The sequence below is a fragment of the Brachycentrus maculatus genome, unplaced genomic scaffold (genome assembly GCF_059751285.1).
Source record: "Brachycentrus maculatus isolate JH-2025_06_01 unplaced genomic scaffold, ASM5975128v1 h1tg001163l, whole genome shotgun sequence".
NCBI lineage: Eukaryota > Metazoa > Arthropoda > Insecta > Trichoptera > Brachycentridae > Brachycentrus > Brachycentrus maculatus.
This window is the reverse complement of record NW_028281853.1, coordinates 1-18,001: the sequence shown is the minus strand read 5'-3', so window position 1 is coordinate 18,001 and position 18,001 is coordinate 1. Positions and strand designations below refer to the sequence as shown.

The window sequence follows — 18,001 nt, the reverse complement described above, 5'->3', positions numbered from 1 at the left end:
TTTTTGATTGGATTAAATTAGAAGATACTTTTGAGTTCATTCATTTCTCCTTTCTTCTTTTCTTCGAAATAGGTTTGTTGGCGATCTTTCCATACTTCCCCATTTACCGGTCCTGTTGGTTTCATCTTGTGTGTGATTTAATACGATTCTTATAAAAACTTTGATTTTATATTATCACAAGACCCAACACTATTCAATTTTCAATAAAAATAAAGGTTGCTTTCATTAAGAAATTAAGATACTCATTTTTAAATGTATTTTATCGTATTAATTATTTCGTTCGGGTTTAATAAAAAAAAACAAAGACGATATTTTTTTGTCAAATTTATTAATTTCGTTGAGACATATGGATGCGCAACTATAAATTGAACACAAAACATGGAAATAGGTTCACATAAAAAGTATGTATTGATACAATCTTATCTTCTCAAATAGTAAATAATAACTAATTAAGTGTATAATTTAGAATAGATTACTTGAGATTACTTGAAAAATATGATATTTACTTGTGTCGAAGATATCTACTAACTATTTCCATAACGTGTTTTAATATAAATATCATTCAATGAAAAAATCAGGAATAAGGTCCTTATCGTCAACAGTAGGATCAACTTTGTACTTCGAGAAATTTGTGATTCCGTTTTTTCTTAATAATTCTTCATCCTAATACATATCATCAAAAATAAAATATTATAATATATAAAGATGTGTGTTTTTTTAATGCCAATATTCTAGATATTTACGATAAAGAAGTTTCCTGTCGTCTTTTTGCCTTGAGATTTAAATATGATTTAAGCAGAATCCGCCATAATCTCATCAGTCCTGGAAAGTTTCATTCCTATTTACCCGCTTAGAATATTTTTAACCGCATCAGTTGCGATGCTGGTCCGTGGCCATAGCGCATTGACTCCAATGCCATAGCCGCGAAACTCTTCCGCCATACCCAGGACACACATTGACATCCCGTACTTAGCCATGGTGTAGGCCACATGTTTAGCAAACCACTTAGGGTCCATATTTAAAGGCGGGGACAGATTAAGTATATGGGGGTTAGATGACTTTTTAAGATATGGTAGGCAGAGCTTTGACAATAAGAAGGTTCCCCGAGAGTTGATTTGGTTCATAAGGTCAAATTTTTTAAGAGGGAGTTCTTAAGTAGAGTCCAAACTGATGGCCGAAGCGTTGTTTAAAAGGAAGTCGATACCACCAAATGTATCGACCACGATCTTTATACATTCTTCCACTCTTTTCTCGTCTCGAATGTCACAAACTAAAGGTAAAGCTTTTCCTCCCGCCTCCTCAATTTCTTTAGCAGCTGTGTAAATTGTTCCTACTAATTTTGGGTGAGGTTCAGCTGTCTTGGCGAGAATCGCTACATTGGCTCCGTTTCTTGCACACATTTTTCCAATGGCAAGTCCGATCCCTCGGGAGCCCCCGCTGATTACAAGTGTCTTTCCGGCAAAAGGTTTGTTTCCAGCCGTTAAAGTCTTTTCCAAAGCAGATAAAATATTCATTCAAATATACTGATCCAATGATGAAAATATTTTTTGTATTATAAAACTAATCCTGGAAGTATAATACGTAAGCTCTTAATCTCTGAGGGTTATTAAATAAATAATGGATGATTTATTTAAAAAATCTTTAGATATTTTATTTTTCTAGGTTTTATATATTTGTATATATGTTAATCCACTATCACAGAGTGATCTAAGTTGGTCCTCTCCTTCAGATTTTCCATCAACAAGAGTATTTGATTTCGTGAGGGTATGAAATGAGTTTTACAACGATCCAATTAGAATAGGTGCAGATCAATCAATGTGCATTTATAATAATTTGCTGAGGATTCGATGCTCACTTTTCATAGAACGATAAAAAGAAATACAGACTAATAATTAATAATGAAGATTTCGGCCTTGATATTACAACAAATATATTTATTCATTTTGATAATTATTTTATAGTTTAATTAAAACAATTCAATTTAATTCTCCTATCTCTCATGAATATGGCCAGATCCTATGAATTTCTAAGCTCGTAAGCTAAAATCATTATTATATATCCTTTTTGTTTAACATATACCTATGTGATAGCATTAATGCGATTCGGAACCGATAGATTTTGGTCAGGCTGTAGACACTCAGCCAATAATAAAAAAAATAATGGGCAGCTCTTCTCCTCTACAAATGTATGGAATGCTCAAGACTCGGCTTGAAATAAGAGGCGATTCAGCCAATTTTGAACGATTTGGTCTTAGGAACGTACCAACACAACAGTAAAAAATGCAACATAAAATAAAATAAAAATATAACGCCAATCATAATTCGACTTGCCAGAAAATTAGTCAACTCTTATGTTTAGCAAATATAGAGTCAAATTGTGCTTCTCTATTCGAAAAATATTAGTTACACTAATTATTTAAAAGAGAAAGGGTTCAAGATGGACAAATAAGAGCTGCTGTTATACTAAGATGGAACTTTAACCAAATGGTATCACAAGATTGTATCATACTTTTTTTGAATGCTTATCTTAATTAAAAAAAATATATCACAGGTTTTCGAATAGATCTATATACAAAATAAAACAGATATTATTTTTTTAAAAAGGAGCTAATGTATTTATTTATCGATATTTGTCAATCTGCTGCATTTTTGCCTCTGACATATATGTTTTTTACTTACTTACCATTTTTCTGATAAATAACTCTCCTTATTTGACTCCATTCAAATAATTCCCCATCTAAACACTGCCATCGGCCAACTGGTACTTGGATGGTCCATTTTTTTACCCATGCTAATACTGGCCCACGAACTTATTCCCATTTTTTTCGAGATATTCCCCCTCTCCTGTTTTTAAATTATTTTCGAATGTCCCTTTAAAAATATCCCCTGAGGTAAATGTATATTGACCTTTTCCATGCATATTATTATTTTTAAATTGTCCCCTATACTAACCTTCGTGGGTCTTTAAAACTCCTTCTCCCTCTCTTTTTCCGTCAACATATCCCCCCATATAATAGTCGCCGTTGGGCGTTTCTAGCGTTCCTTGGCCACTGTATTTTCCTGCTTTGAATTCTCCTTTATATTTAGCCGATGTCTTCGCGAATGTTATTTCGCCAGTTCCTTCTTTCATATCATTAACGAAATTTCCTTGGTAGACATCTCCATTTCTGTATTTATACTAGCCATGCCCATACTTTTTGTTTTCCTTGAATTATCCCTTATATAAGTCTCCGTTCTCATATTAGACTTGTCCGTTGCCATCAAAATTGCCCTCCTTGAACGACCCTTCGTATTTTAATATTATTTTACCGTTAGCCACCTGCACTAAGTTTCCAAGCCCATGGTATTATTATTCGAGAACTCCCCTTGATATCGGGTTCCGCCTTTATATCTGAATAGACCAGTCCCGTGCATTTTGTCGTTGACGAAATAACCTTCATAATATCTCCTGAAGGAAAAACGTTGGTTCCCTTTCCACATTTTTTGCCTTATTCGAGACTACCTTTGAATGTCGAGCCGTCTGGATAGACTATGGTTCCATGTTGAAAAATACCTTAACGGAATAATCCTATTTATTTGGTTGCTTTGCTGATATATTCACCATATCCATGGAACTTGAACTCCTTGAGCCCTCCTTAGTACGTTGTGGAATCCTGATATTTAAGTTTGCCCTGTACACAGTCCCCGTTTTCGAAGATACCTTAGAGAATTGTGCCATCGACATAAGTAATGGTGCCTTTGCCGTGTTCTTTTCCGTTCAGAGTCTATCCATAGTAGGCCGATCCGTCATAATAGGTTATTTTAGTAGGGTGGTTAAGATTGTTGCCCATTAGTTATTTTTTATTTTTTGATATGTATCTATACCTGAAAAAAACTATTCAATACAAATAAAGTTATTGAGTTTCTAATATTAAAATATTTATTTCTATCTTTCTACTTATTCCAGAATTATAAAATAAATTCATTACTTTGGCTATTATTCATTATTTACAAATTAATATGAACTTATATTAATTATTATTAAGCATATTAACAAATATTAAATTACATAATAGTGAAAAAAGGAAAAAACAGAAAATAGAGAGAAAAAAATAGGAACTGAAAGTAAAAATTGATTTTAAATATTTTATAAAACTAAAACTATAAATAAAATTCAGAGAATCGACTTTTTGGACATAAGCCTTTTTCGAGCATAAAGTTTCACTAACAAATTCTTCTCCTCCAAATTAGAAGTTAACAAATTTTTCTTTGTAATAATAAAAAGAATCGATTGATAACAATAAAATAATAATATATTAAAAAATAATTTATTTAAATATACTAATAACTTGAAACTCCAATATAAAATATTTGTTAATGATTATATAATTATCTTTGAATATTTAGAGTGGCCATATAGAAAAAGCAACCTATCCAAAAATAATTATATTATTAAATCTACCTAAGATGCGTTTGCCAACATTTAAATATATATGTATTTTATAATCATTTTATGATCACACTATTTAGTAATTTAGGCGTAATTTAAGTCAGATATACATGCATATATACTGAATATTCACTATCTAAACAAAAAATATATCACATAAAACCATTTTTCATTTAATAAAACTAAATAAAATATAGACAAGTTTAAATAAATGAAGTGTTAAAAGTGCGAGAAACAGGAAAGCCAAGTGTATTGTAAATAATCGAAAATTGTCATGTGTCTTGCTTGCTTCAAGGCAGATATCTTCGAGAAAAACAAATCAGCGCACATTATTTCTGTCAATAGTGCGAATAGCCTTAAGCGACCAAATTTTGTTTCAGCTGTGACCAACACTTGTGCGATTCCTGCAACGCCAGAATCCATAACAAAGGGAAGCGGGCACAACACCTCGTGGAGAATGTCGATAGTGCGAAGAAAATGGCAATTCAAGTTATCATTATTTTGATGCATGATGTAAAGATGGCGAACGCATCCTTCCTGGAAGACAGCATTAACAGTAGTCTTTTAAACACGAGTGTTGTGGGTCCTGAATTGTATCTGATCATAGCTGAACGAGTGAGTTCTTAAATCGACTTGGGCCTTGTACATCTGATAGCGGAGCGCGGCGTTTAGAATGAAGTGACTGGGTTCAATAGTTTTCGAATTGGCGAGACAATCGACTAGGAATTCCTTAATGAATATATAAAGTATATGCCGAACCTAAATAGGGTGATTCTCGTTGACTCCCCTGAGGCCCGTAAGATCAAGGCAAAGTTCGTTTCCAGCCAAGACATTGAGTGGAACGTCCTGAATATCGGGAACCAACCAGTGCACAACGCGTCTCTGGAACATCGTCGGATCCTTTCGACATCGACGGAAAACGAGTCCCTGAGCAAATGCAAAAACAAGGCACCAATTTCTTATTTCCAATTTTACAAGCTGTCAAAAGAAGACAAAAGAAGTTAGGTAGAGTTGAAGTTGAGAAAATTTGCAGCAGAGGGAATCGTGATTCTGCGGAGGAAGGAAATCGCATAATCGATTGATGGTGTGGGCAGGACCTTCCTCAGGACTGTCGGGGATCTCGAAATCGAGTTTTGTTCATTGGAAATCAGCTACATTAGCATCGAAAGCCTTGTGTGGATCATCAGGAGCATCAAATAGGATATGATGACTCCTGGTGAAAAGCTGATTCTGTCGAGGATCAAATAATCGTTCGATATCAAACTGCATTCCAAATTTTGGCAAAGCATCATTACTTACATCACTTCCTACAAGTACCAGTCAGATTTCGATAAGGGAGTCTATGGGTTTACTCTCCCAAAGATCCTCGTCAACAAACCCGCAGATTAAGCTATCTTGACATTTCAAGGCGAAGAGTGGGTGTACGAAGACCAGGAGAAGCTTGATGAAACTTCTGAAGCCTGGAAAGACTTCATCAAATTTTTGATGGACCACTTCGAAAAAAATAAAAATATTCCAGGGGGAGATACGGATGCGTCCAGTTCGTCAAAATGTTTGGGCCAATCACCCTCAAGAGCACAAGTCTCGGTCGGCTGAGCCTGTTCGTTCAAGAGGCCATTAATAAGGGTTATATCCGTTATCATAAAACCTTACTTGTCAAAAATGTCGTTGAAGAGCCCCTCAGCTTCACCAACGAAAGCAGTTCCTTCCAAGAAGGCGAATACTCATTCACCCTCAACGAAAAATCTTTGTATACCATGCAGAAGGAGCTAAAGATCAGAACGATCCAAGTATCCTTGATGAATATAATCATCTAAAATACTCAAGAAGACCATTCGATTTCCTTAGCCCAGATTCCATTGTTTCTGAAGAAGTCAGTCGCTTTTAGTTTTAACCTACCTGACCTAGGATTCCCCAAACTTAAAAACCTCATTATCACACTCTCCGAGAAACTCAAGCTCGATATCAATAAGTCAACGCTGTGTTATACGCTGCTTCCACATACCGAAACCCTCTTTTAAATAGAGAAATAGAAACTACGACTATTGGCTGAAGATTTTTTGAAAGCAATCGTATAAATCATCGCCAAGATTGTTAAATACTTCAATGCAATGGTCGTTGATGACCTGTTCACGTAGATCAACACGAAACTGGGCTTTGACTTCTAGTTCCGCATTTATAATGCCCCTGATTTTTGCCATTTCTTGTATTATTACTGTGGAGATATCGTGCACATTTAGTTCATTTCCGGTGTATTCATGGCCTATTCCAAGAAGAAGCATAATCAAATAACTATTCAGCACAATAACACGAGCAATAGAAAATGTTTCAAATAAATCCTGAGACTTCGACTCCTAATTTCAACAATTCCTTCACTGCTGAGATAAACAAAGCACCATGCAAGCTTCCTTCATTTCTTTGGTACATTCAGGATGATGATACAAAGGACAAAAAATAGGACTACGCACCAGCTAGTCAACAACCTGAAGAAAACGATCTCGTTGAAACTATTAGATTTGTTTAGGATCTGGTTAAGGTATTCATTTTAACCATATTATTAACTCATACTTACCTTTATATTTATTATTATTATAGTACGATAACTATGATGAGGAAAAATCTAAATCAGGTAGTGTAAAGACCGTCATAGAGAATCCTGGCATTGCTGATGAATTGGACTGGTCAATTTCGAAATTAGGAATCGGAATTCAGCCACAGGAAGTCTTTCAAAATAAATATTCACATTTTAAGTCTCATTCGTAAATGTTTGACAAAGCCAAAAACACAAAACCAATGGGAAAACATATTAGAACCACAAGCACTTTTCAGCCAAAAAAATAGCCTTCTAAAAACTAATGATCTGCATTTTAATTTCTTCCTCACTCGATATATACTCAAAATAAATGGATTGTTATTAAATAAATTAGTTATATTCATGACAGAGTTTATAAATATATGTTTGGTTTATCAAGTGGCAAGCGAAAATTTAGGAAAATCAAGCTTTGGGACGAGAGGTCTTTTGTATTTTATAGTATCTGGTGACTGGTGCCAGTCATAACTAATGGTTACTCCCTTACGATCTAAAGTTCTGTCTCGCCTGAACTCGTCCAGATATGGGCGATTTCGAATCCTCGCCAGCTCCCCCAATCGTTTCTGTCTCAACTTCTCATCAGAGTAATCGATGCTAAAGTAATTACTATTTTTGGTATTCACATTGAGGAAATCCATTTTTAGGAAGTCGTCCTCCCAGTTTTATGAGTCAATTTGGTCTCATATTTTTGTTTCTCAAGGGAAGTACCTGCATTTTTTATTTTTCTCCCTTATTAGAATGTTCGAAGGTATCTTTAAGTCAATAAATATTTTAATTCGAGGGGTCCACTGAAAATTTACAGTGGAATTTGGTCATGAAGTTAGTTTTGGTTTTCTGGAGTTTTATAGCTGGCTGATTGTGAAGTCGACTTCGTGTGAACTAACAGGTACATTTTCTGAAGGCATGACCACTGAGATAGATTAGCTGTTCATGTTGAGCTTGGAACGAGTCTTGGAGACCCAGCCTTTTTCTAAAGAGTTGTTAAATTAGTCGGGAACCATTTTGACTCTATATTTCTCTCGGGAGTGTAAGATTGTCAACACGGGATAATCTTATTTCATTCTAAATACGATAAATGACTCAACTTTAAATTACTTATGTAAATAATATGAAATAATTTTATTTCTAGTTTTGCACGCTCATTAAATAACCCTTGAATAGAAACATTTTCCCAACTTTTTATATAAAAAATATATTTATTTTGTCGAGATTTTATAATATTTTTTGCGATTTTTTTATTGTCGCTAATGAATGAATATCAAATTTTCATTGTCTTTTCCTTTTACTTATCTTGGTTTATAACCTCTTTAATTTTGACCCAATCGATTTCTCCTACCTATTATATTAATAAAATAAAATATTATAAAGGAAATATTTTTTAAAAAACATTTAGTTTAAATTTATACATACCTCTGCATTAACTTTGATGAACTTCTTGTTTGTTTCTTCTTTGTTGATACGCTATAAATACTTCTTTCTGTAGGCGATGACTGTGTTCAGGTGCACTTTGTAATTCTGGGCAAGTTCCAAAGCTCGGTCCCAATGGTAAAGCTTGATGTTCATCTTGATAGCCCGATAAAATAGTTTGTTCTGGATATAAATTTGTTATGCTTCTTGGTTTCTGTGGAAGAACAAAGCGAGGGCTGCGTTTTTGCTGACTTCGGAAGGAAGCTATTTGATCTTGTTAATAAATTGGATCTTATCCACTTGTTAGATAGCCGCGAAGGCAATCTCTGCAGTATTCAGCTCCTTTGCTTTGAGTGAGATGGCTGCCAGGCAGGACCAGAGAATAGGCTCTTTGACAAAACGACAGAGCTTAATGGCCTTCTCCCACTTGACTTTCTCGCAGAAATCAAATAGAATAGACGGGTAAGGCGAGATGCCTAAAGTGATAATGCCACCGTCCTTGCGCCGAATTGTAACCTGGCTGTTTGTGAAAGTCTGCATTTGCGACATTCTTCCCAATCTCTGTAGCTTATTTGGAGTTCATGCACAACTGCGATAAATCCTTATCGATGTAGACCACATTGGGGTAATAAAAGTATGAAGCTTGCCATCACTAGTGGAACAAAGAATGTCGAAACGGTCATGCCAGATAAAGCTGTCACATATGGTGGACAGTTTGGCAGTGTCCTTCTTATGCACAGGCGAAAGATAAAGATCACGATTGGCATCCATAAAGGCGATCTTGCGCTCTGAAGCTGAGTCGGTTTGGTTGAGATTAATCTCCAAAATCTCAAGTCCGTGATCCAGTGAAAAATTTAAAGGTTTCCCTGTGGCCAATTCATAAAATTTGATAACCTTGCTGTTGGTGTTTTCGATTACAGCCATAATGTCCTGAGAGATGGCGATGCGTTTACGATTCAAGTATTCGACTACATAAGTTTATTTAAATATATGTATATAGAAATTTAAGGATTATTGCTATGATGATACATTTAGCTCCGGATATCTTTGGATTGGAGATAAGCTTGCCTTCATAGTTATAGATCATTAGACCATTAGTAGACTCCACTAGACAAAAATATTTGGGGCTCTGAATAATGATACTAACAGAATCCTTCAGATCAAATATATGTGGTGTGTTGAGATTGCTGAGTGAGTAGATATAGCATTGGCCGGCTGTAGTCACTATCAGATCGTTGTAGCACATTGACATGTTAATAATTCTTTCTTTGAACTCCAATTCCTCGACTGTCTCACTCATCAAATCGATTGCTTGGATCTTGTTCTAGTCATTCAGGTTCACCTCCCAGTTGCGATAGCTCAACTGCCGATCTACCACCTCACCGAAGATTACAGCTCCGCTTCCACTTGCGCCGCAACACATAGTCCCATCGGCTGACCAGCTCGTCTTAAGAATGGAACCTATGTTTGTCTTGTGGAACGAGTAGGTCCAGCCTGTCTTGTCACACAGCTTAAACATACCAAATGCGCCAACAGCAAAGTACTCGCCGTGGGGACTCCACGAAAGCGATGTTATCACGTAGTCGTAAGGAGAAGAAGAGTACAAGAGCCGACCATAGTTATCCCATACTTTATATCGACAATCTTCCCCACAAGAGATGATCAGATTGTTTGAAGGGTTCCAATCTGCCTTCAGGACAACCCCTTCGTGAGCCTTCCATTGTAGCTGTTTACTGCTGTTGCTCATTGACTTGATGCAGATCATTTTATCCAGGCAGTAGAGGATGGCATCACTCTCAGGGCTCCACGCCACACAGTAGATTGGTTTATCCGACTCAATAAGTTTGCTTCGAATATTCCCATTTTTTGACCAAATTTTAAGATGGCCATCCTCACCTGAGGTGGCCAGGGCGGTGCCATCATAGCTCCATTTGAGACTGGTGAGGGAACCCTTATGGGCATCGGGTACACTCTTCTGGACTTGTCCGCTTCGATTAACGAGTTTAAAGCTACCGTCAATAAATCCGATGGCTACCAACTCACTGGCTCCTTTGGTCATCGGAGTCCAGTCGAGATCCACTGCAAAGTTTTCGAGCTCAAGGAATTTTGTGGCATGGTTGTTACTTATGTTCCATTTGTATATAATATTGTCATCTCCCATACTATACAATATAATAGGATCAATCAAGAATATGGATAAATGCTTCAATTTGTATTTTTATTGTTTATTTAATAGTTTTACCTCGTGAGTTAGTTGGACGAACACCATCCCACTGAAGAGCAGATATCGCTATGGCGGGTAACTTCGTTGAGGGTGATTTTAAGTCTCATTTTTTAATTAATGTTAGTTATTGGGAATACAAAAATTCTATAGAGGTTACTTGTGATTATTTAAAAAATGAATGAGTCATAGAAAAATTAAATTAGATATTTTAATGCATCAATCATATTTGAAATTTGATTTTTTTTTGTTATCTTATCCAATGTATATTAATTTTATACTTATATTTATATTTAAATTTGTAGTCGTTTCACTTTTTATTTATTATTTTTTTCAAAAGAATATATCAAGTATATTGATAGTGTTTGTGATAATCATATTGAACATTAGGCTAAGGGTTTCCATAAAGTATTAATATTTTTTATCAACAATTGCTTTTCTCTGGCTCAACATATAGTGCACCCACAAACTTTTCGTTGACTTGATCTCCGCCATAATGATCCTATCTATATAATTTTGGTTTATTTAACAACAGCATGATGAAGTTTGGAAAATTTTTATATATTCAAAATAATCATTAAATAAATTCTGATGAAACATTTTCATCTATCTCTCCTGAAGAATTGGAAAGATAAATATGGAAAGAATTGGAATTTTCAGGATGTTAATTTCTTTTCTTTACTGACATGATTTGTATTTTTCGGTGTCATACATTTAATCCTTAAATACAAAAATAGCACCAATATATGAATGGAAAGATCCTTGATTTGTGAGAAAAATTTATATTTTCTTAAATAAAGAAATTGTGTATCAGAGTTAGAAGAATTTTTTTCTCCTAAATCTATTCTATGATTGGTTTTATAATAAGATAAATATCGATTTATATAAATCATTATTGATGGAAAGAAGAAAACTTATCTTTCAATAATGGCAGGCAGCAGACTATATCGACCATCTGAATCGACTGAAATCGGTAATGAGCAAAGACAACCCCCAGCACAAGGCAATCATCAAGTAGCGCAAGTTGATAGCCTGTCTCCTGGCACGATCGCACGAACACCATAAGGTATCGAACCACCATCGACAGCAAGAATACCAAAAAGGACTCAGATAACAACGATCGAGACTTTCCAAATGCGCTAACAGTTTGCAACTCCCAAAGATAAAAAAATAGCTCAAGTCCTCCTGGACACAAGCTTCACAACTTTCACCCGTGCGTAGGCATCATCGAACCAACGAGAGTCTGAAAAGCCAGCAGGAATACGACCTTCTCAAAAGTCGTATGCTAGAAAACAGCATTCTGCACGAAAAAATAACAAAAGCAGACTCCTATTACAGGAAGAAATAGTTCGATAAAACCAATCTGAAGGAGTAACAATATAAAAATATAATGCGGCGCAAAGACCATCTACCTATTCAGACCTTCAAGCCTAATAAATTGGAGGATATCTCCAATACACACACGAAGGCGATTCCAAATCTGGAGGATATTTACAAGGAGTCCAATCTCATGCAGATAAACTACCCAAACTACTGCTACGTACACTTATCCGACTTAAGTCGTACCAAACCGAATTACCACCGAATCTATATCAAGTTTATCCTCTTGCCTCCGCTGCCTCAAGAAGAATAGTTAAATTACACATTCAAGATTCGCTCCCCGAAAATTAAACAGCCAATGTGGCTGGTCAATGCTGCACAAATATCGAAAGACTTGTTTGTCTTCAGGCTTCCTCTCTTCAAAACCGGCACCATGAAAGATCATCTTGAATTCCAGTTTTTAAGGTGCAAAGGAGTGGATTGCAATCCCGTTGCAGTTTTAAAAGTCTATCCTGGATAGAACCAATCAGCGAAACTTTATTCTAACAACAAGCCACTGGATGGATACTTATGTGCAACCTCGTGGAAGAGAATAAAAAAAATAAAGAAGAGTGTTTAAGTCGAGATACCGTTGAAGCGGAGTAACCAAGACCTCTTGCTCTAGACCATGAATAGCTTCCAAGGGTCAAATGTGAGTGTGAGATTGTTGGATCTTTTGAAAAATCTATAATTAGATGGGGAAGAGCCGGAAAATCAATTAGAAGACATTAATGATGGCGAATAGTAATTATAATTAGGGTTAGAAGACTCAGAAGAAGAGATGATGATAGTAAAATGGACGCTACTTCACTAAAGGACCGACTCATTCAAATCAATAAAAATAAAACCCAATGATCCTTGTTCCATTTGTTAGATTTTTTAAAAAGAATAAATTCTATTATTTTTATATATCTATATGTTATATAATTAGAGGTATGTATATATTTTATTAGACTTTAATAGCGAATATTAATATTAATCTTTTCATCAAAGAAGAGCATAATAGTCTGGATGGAGAGGCATCTTTTTCTTGAACCAGTCAATCGAGGGCGCCAATCTGAGTCTGGAGTCTAGGTCCATCCTTTGTTTTCGAAAAATCCCGTTTTGTTCTTCATGTTTTTTACAAGAAACATGAGTTTCCAAACTTTTTGGCCTCTCCAAAAATACTCTCGTGAAGAATCTATAAATGTTTATTAAAGATATATTAGAAATGATTGTTTTTATTACAGTTTAAATTCTTCAAGGGTGATAGTTGGAAGTGTTGCGATTTCTTCTTATTTGCGATTAAATCGATTTGTGTGCTTGACGATTTCCCCCCAGAATCTATTAGTCTCAATCGATAAACTTTTGTCTTTCTGTAGTTTGGACGACATCAGAGCCCGTTTGTATTGCTCGAATTCCTCTTCATTCAGTTCCGAAATCTTAGTCTTCATGATCTCCATCAGCTTGTCAATATAGAGTCGAAGTTCGTGAGAGCATTTAATATTGGATTGGACAAGAATGGAGATGCCAAGCACCCCTCGATGGTCATCGGGGAGGCACATTACTATGTACCCCAGCTGTTCCTTCGTTCTTAGGTAGTCGAAAGCCGGTTCCTTGAGGAAGCTCATGCAGATATCCTGTAGTAGTTTCGTGACAACTCCAAACTCCTCATATTGGAAGTGAACTATGATGGAAGAATTGGACTCTATTGGGTTTTCAGCCGTTTTTTCAATCATCCATACCTGATTTTCCATAAGGTTAACACATCGAATTGAGCCTATTTCCGTTTTTTATAAAGGTTTGAATTTTCTGAGTTTTTCTTCAACATTTTCAGCGAACTCGAGAGACTTCTCTTTGGTGATGTTGCCCGCAACGTACATCTAGGCAAAAACATTTTTTCGCCACTAGTTCGCGAAAACTACTACATCTTCAAATTGAATCTGGTCAATTAAGCTTCGTTTCTCAAAAGGATCAACCTCCCCAATCTCTCGGAGTGCCTGAAGGTGATACTGGTAGGCCTGTTCGTAAGGATTGGTCTTGAAGAAATTTTAATACTCCCTCTTCTTCTTCGCCTTGAGATCATTGAAGCTGCTGAGGCTGTCGGGAATCGAATTCAGCAGAAGATCAATGTAGTTTGGGACATACTTGCTGAGGCTGTCGCTGAAACCACTGATGTCTATCTCAAAGCCGTGAGTCAAGCCAGTAATTGAAGTTTCGACGTAGGCTCTTTCTCCCATATAAATAATTTATCGAAGCTGATTCTTCACCATGGCCAGATAGATTGACTTCACAATTTCGTTCTTTGGACTGAAGGGAACCTTGAAGTATATTCTAAGTTTGATTCGAGATTTGGGCAAGCGGAATTGATGGTCTTGTTTGTGGTACAGGCTCATATGTGAGGAACTAAGAATCTGGGTTGGGACTCTAGCTTCGCTTTAATCCAAGACATCCATATTATTTGGGAGGTACACATTAGGAGGAGGCAAACTGACATCGCATGCTAAGCCACATAGGTCTTTTGGAATCTCACTAACAGAGTATTTTGTCTTATAGATAGGTTCTAAGAGATTACACTATCCCTAGAATGTTTGGGATGTAATGGTGATCCTCAATCGATTCAATGTGAGTTAATTGAGATAGTTGGTGACTAACTCTGGGTACCATTTCTCCATCAGATAATCTTTGACAAGGATCTCTTCTGGGATTGTGGAATGCATTCTTTTAGCAAGGCCTGAGCAGAAGCTCATTCCTTGTTTTTTGTCGTAATTTTAAAACTTCAATTGGTTGATTTTACGTATCTCCTCAAATATCCACTACTTGGATCCTTCTTTCTGGAGCATACTGATGTAGTAGAGCAGGTACTTAGTAATCAAGTCGGTGTTTTGAAGCCCTTTATCAGTCAATGAAATATTAACCGTAAGCTGGGAATAAAGGTGAAATTAATTCTCGCTTCCAGCCGATAACTCTTCGGCGAGACCTTACTTGATGAGAAAGGATAATAATGATCCTGGGCCTTCATGGCCGATGAGATGGGAGATATATTTTCCAGGGCAGTTTCTCTCATGAGGCTATTGATCTGACACATACCACACGTATTCGATAGTTTGCTTGTCTAAAATAGAGAGATTAAAAAAAAATATGACTTGTAAACATGGTATAATGATACTTTTTATTGGCACTACTTTATAGATGTTGCCAAGATTTGATTAATCAAATGGTCGCTAGGCGAGTCGATACGCCTCATAGCCTTTGTCTTTTATAGATCCAAACTTTTGCTCGACTACCTCAGACAACTTATCCAAGTCTTCCTCTCGAATAGACTACGAGTTTCATCAGATTAGCAGAGTACTGTTTTTCATAAAAGCTCAGCAAGTGGTTCCTAACATTTGGCACGTTTAAAGTAGATTTATCTCCAGTTGAAAATTTTGCTAGGGGATTTCCCTTTTTGGCAGACATTTTCCATAACTGATAGTTTCTCCAAGCGTCATTCAGAATGTTTTTTTAGTGTTCAGAGTGAACTGCATTCATCTCCCTTTCGGATGAAGACTATGACATTAGGGGAGCTATAAAGAATTGCGCGAATCTATCGAGAGTGTCCAGTAAAGCAGGACTGGCAACTTCGAAGTGGTAGTTGGTCTCGGTCATACCCGTATATGCGTTGGAGGATCCTGAATTTTTCGAAAGGAATTCACTAGAATAAGTATATAATACAGATGTTCAAGGATCGTTTGTTTAAATTAGTATATATTGAGAATGGTACCTGTATTCATTTTAATTAGGATATTTCTAAGTGCCCATGAATAACATATGCTCCAAATAGTGGGCGAGTCCTTGAGTCTCGTTGGGATCTAAAAGGGATCCCGCCTACACACTCAGAGCTGTTGATGATTTCTAGGCATCTTTGTCGTGAATCAAAAGGCAGTCAATTTTGTTGGAAAGTCTGATGGCACGGAATAGCCTATCGTCAGTTCTTCCTTTTATAATATTTCCGATAATTTTCATTCCTGAGTTGTTTATAAATGGCTTTGTTTTATAAAATTAACTTAACTTTAATTTTAATATGAGTGTTTGTATGCGATTTATAAAGGGTTATTTTTTTTATATCAAATATTTTTTAAAAATCCGTAAAAATCTCTGCTTTTTAAAATGTTTTTAAGATTTCTCGTTTATAATTATCCCAAGTTCATTTCTATTCATTTAATCAGTTTCACTTCAAAAATTTGAAAAAGGTCTCGTCTTCACTCGGTTCGACATCAACGTTCATATATTATTATTTGACTTTAGCTAGACTTGTTTCAATATTTTATTCGGTTGGTATCTAATTTTACATAAACACCCAATAATTTCTGATATTTTTATAGCACATATCAGAATTTGTAAGGTTAATATAATCGATGAAGTGATGAAATAGAATAATTTTGTATTTCTCCTGAAAAATTTATTTGATGACTAAAACAATTTCCCAAGTCGTTAGAGCGTCAATCAAGACATATGGGAAACAAGACAAGACATAGATATAAGTATAAACAATTATAACTATAACAACTACACATATATTTTTCTAATATAACATAATATTGATTAATTTCAACTATTTTTCTTAAAATATTCGTGGATATTCATATAATACTGCAACTATATTCTTAGTTGAATGAATTTTCTGAAAGACATTACATAGTTAGTATTATCCATATACGCAAGTATAATACCTCTTCGCTTCTTCATGTAATCAGTTTATGCGTTCATAAATTTCATTTTTTTCATAGACATAACAAATTTCGTGGTTATAGAGCTCGACGATGTCTCATAATGTTCTAATTTTTCAAAGTTAAACCAACTTTTTTATTTATTTCGATAGACTTCGTCTCCGTATGGAGTTTTTTAGACTCTGCTGTCTTTTGTTGCCTCTTGATTGCGGGCAAATCCTGGTGGTCTGTAGTCAATCGACTTTATTTTGAATTGGAGTTAATTAAACCGTGGGCCAATGGTCTTCCTGTCCTTTCTGCACCTGATTTAACATGCAAACTTTTATGCTCAAATTTGGCTTATATTATATTCCCACGATGCTTTACTGCGGGCATCTTGATCCTTATATGTTTGGCGTTAGAATTGCCACACTCACCAAGGTCTTTAACTGGAGTGTTGCTGTGAACAAACTATTTGCATATTTTTTTGAGTGGCTGGAGACTAGTGGGAGAACGTGAGAGTACCTTAACTTGCGGACCGTTGCCGATAACGCAATCTGAAGGGAATCTTTAGGGAAAATATTATTTTTGTATAGAATATTAGTTGGTATGAATGATATTTTGCGAGTATAGATCGTAGGTGAAAGAACTTTAGTTATCCAACTCTTTTTCTTCGGACATGAGATCGCTGTCTGTTTTGCAATCGAGTTTTGGGTATTTATACTTATTGTGCGAGTTCTTGAAGTTCTGCTAGATTTCGAAGACAGCTTCTTGCTTTATCTGCCTCAACTTGCTTTTTTCTTCAGGAACCATCTGAAATGCTCGAATTTCCTTAATTAAGCGTTCGTGACGCCTATTTCTCTCCTTAAGTTAGGCTGGTGTAGGTTGACACATTGTATGCTGCATAGATTTTCTGGGTTGAACAAAATTATTTTCTTATAGGTTGCAGATTTTTAAAAATTATCTGTCTTAAATCTTCTAAAAAATTAAGACGAATTTTTAGGAATAGTTATTCTTCTTATATTTTATTTTATTGTTTTAGCGATTAGATTCGATAAATTTAATAAATTACAAATAAATTGTCTATCGAGTATATTTTATATTTTAACTAATTTAGGGAATCGAGGGGTTGGGGTTGGGGTTGGGGTTGGGGTTGGGGTTGGGGTTGGGGTTGGGGTTGGGGTTGGGGTTGGGGTTGGGTTGGGGTTGGGTTGGGGTTGGGATTGGGGTTGGGGTTGGGGTTGGGGTTGGGGTTGGGGTTGGGGTTGGGGTTGGGGTTGGGGTTGGGTTGGGGTTGGGGTTGGGGTTGGGATTGGGGTTGGGGTTGGG

The 18,001-nt window shown here is 35.8% G+C and overlaps 2 long non-coding RNA genes, 1 other non-coding gene and 2 pseudogenes across 5 annotated transcripts; 2 read left to right on the top strand and 3 right to left on the bottom strand.

Moving 5' to 3' along the window:
• Nucleotides 1-536: 536 nt before the first annotated feature.
• LOC148299416 (hydroxysteroid dehydrogenase-like protein 2) lies at nt 537-1,555 on the bottom strand (annotated as a pseudogene). The gene is made up of 2 exons (XR_015839090.1): nt 744-1,555; nt 537-663 (listed from the first exon to the last, which is right to left on the bottom strand). The product of XR_015839090.1 is annotated as a hydroxysteroid dehydrogenase-like protein 2 (transcript).
• On the top strand, nt 1,527-1,605 carry LOC148299415 (small nucleolar RNA SNORD36). Its single transcript, XR_015839093.1, has one exon. It is a non-coding gene; the product is annotated as a small nucleolar RNA SNORD36 (small nucleolar RNA).
• Nucleotides 1,606-1,992: 387 nt separating this feature from the next.
• LOC148299414 (uncharacterized) lies at nt 1,993-2,474 on the top strand. The gene is made up of 3 exons (XR_015839089.1): nt 1,993-2,034; nt 2,091-2,272; nt 2,342-2,474. It is a non-coding gene; the product is annotated as an uncharacterized LOC148299414 (long non-coding RNA).
• Nucleotides 2,475-8,236: 5,762 nt separating this feature from the next.
• Nucleotides 8,237-10,829, bottom strand: LOC148299413 (uncharacterized). The gene is made up of 4 exons (XR_015839091.1): nt 10,668-10,829; nt 9,455-10,587; nt 8,429-9,393; nt 8,237-8,354 (listed from the first exon to the last, which is right to left on the bottom strand). It is a non-coding gene; the product is annotated as an uncharacterized LOC148299413 (long non-coding RNA).
• A 2,125-nt stretch (nt 10,830-12,954) lies between these two features.
• LOC148299412 (uncharacterized) lies at nt 12,955-14,908 on the bottom strand (annotated as a pseudogene). The gene is made up of 4 exons (XR_015839092.1): nt 14,763-14,908; nt 14,043-14,147; nt 13,233-13,775; nt 12,955-13,185 (listed from the first exon to the last, which is right to left on the bottom strand). The product of XR_015839092.1 is annotated as an uncharacterized LOC148299412 (transcript).
• Between the last annotated feature and the right edge of the window lie 3,093 nt (nt 14,909-18,001).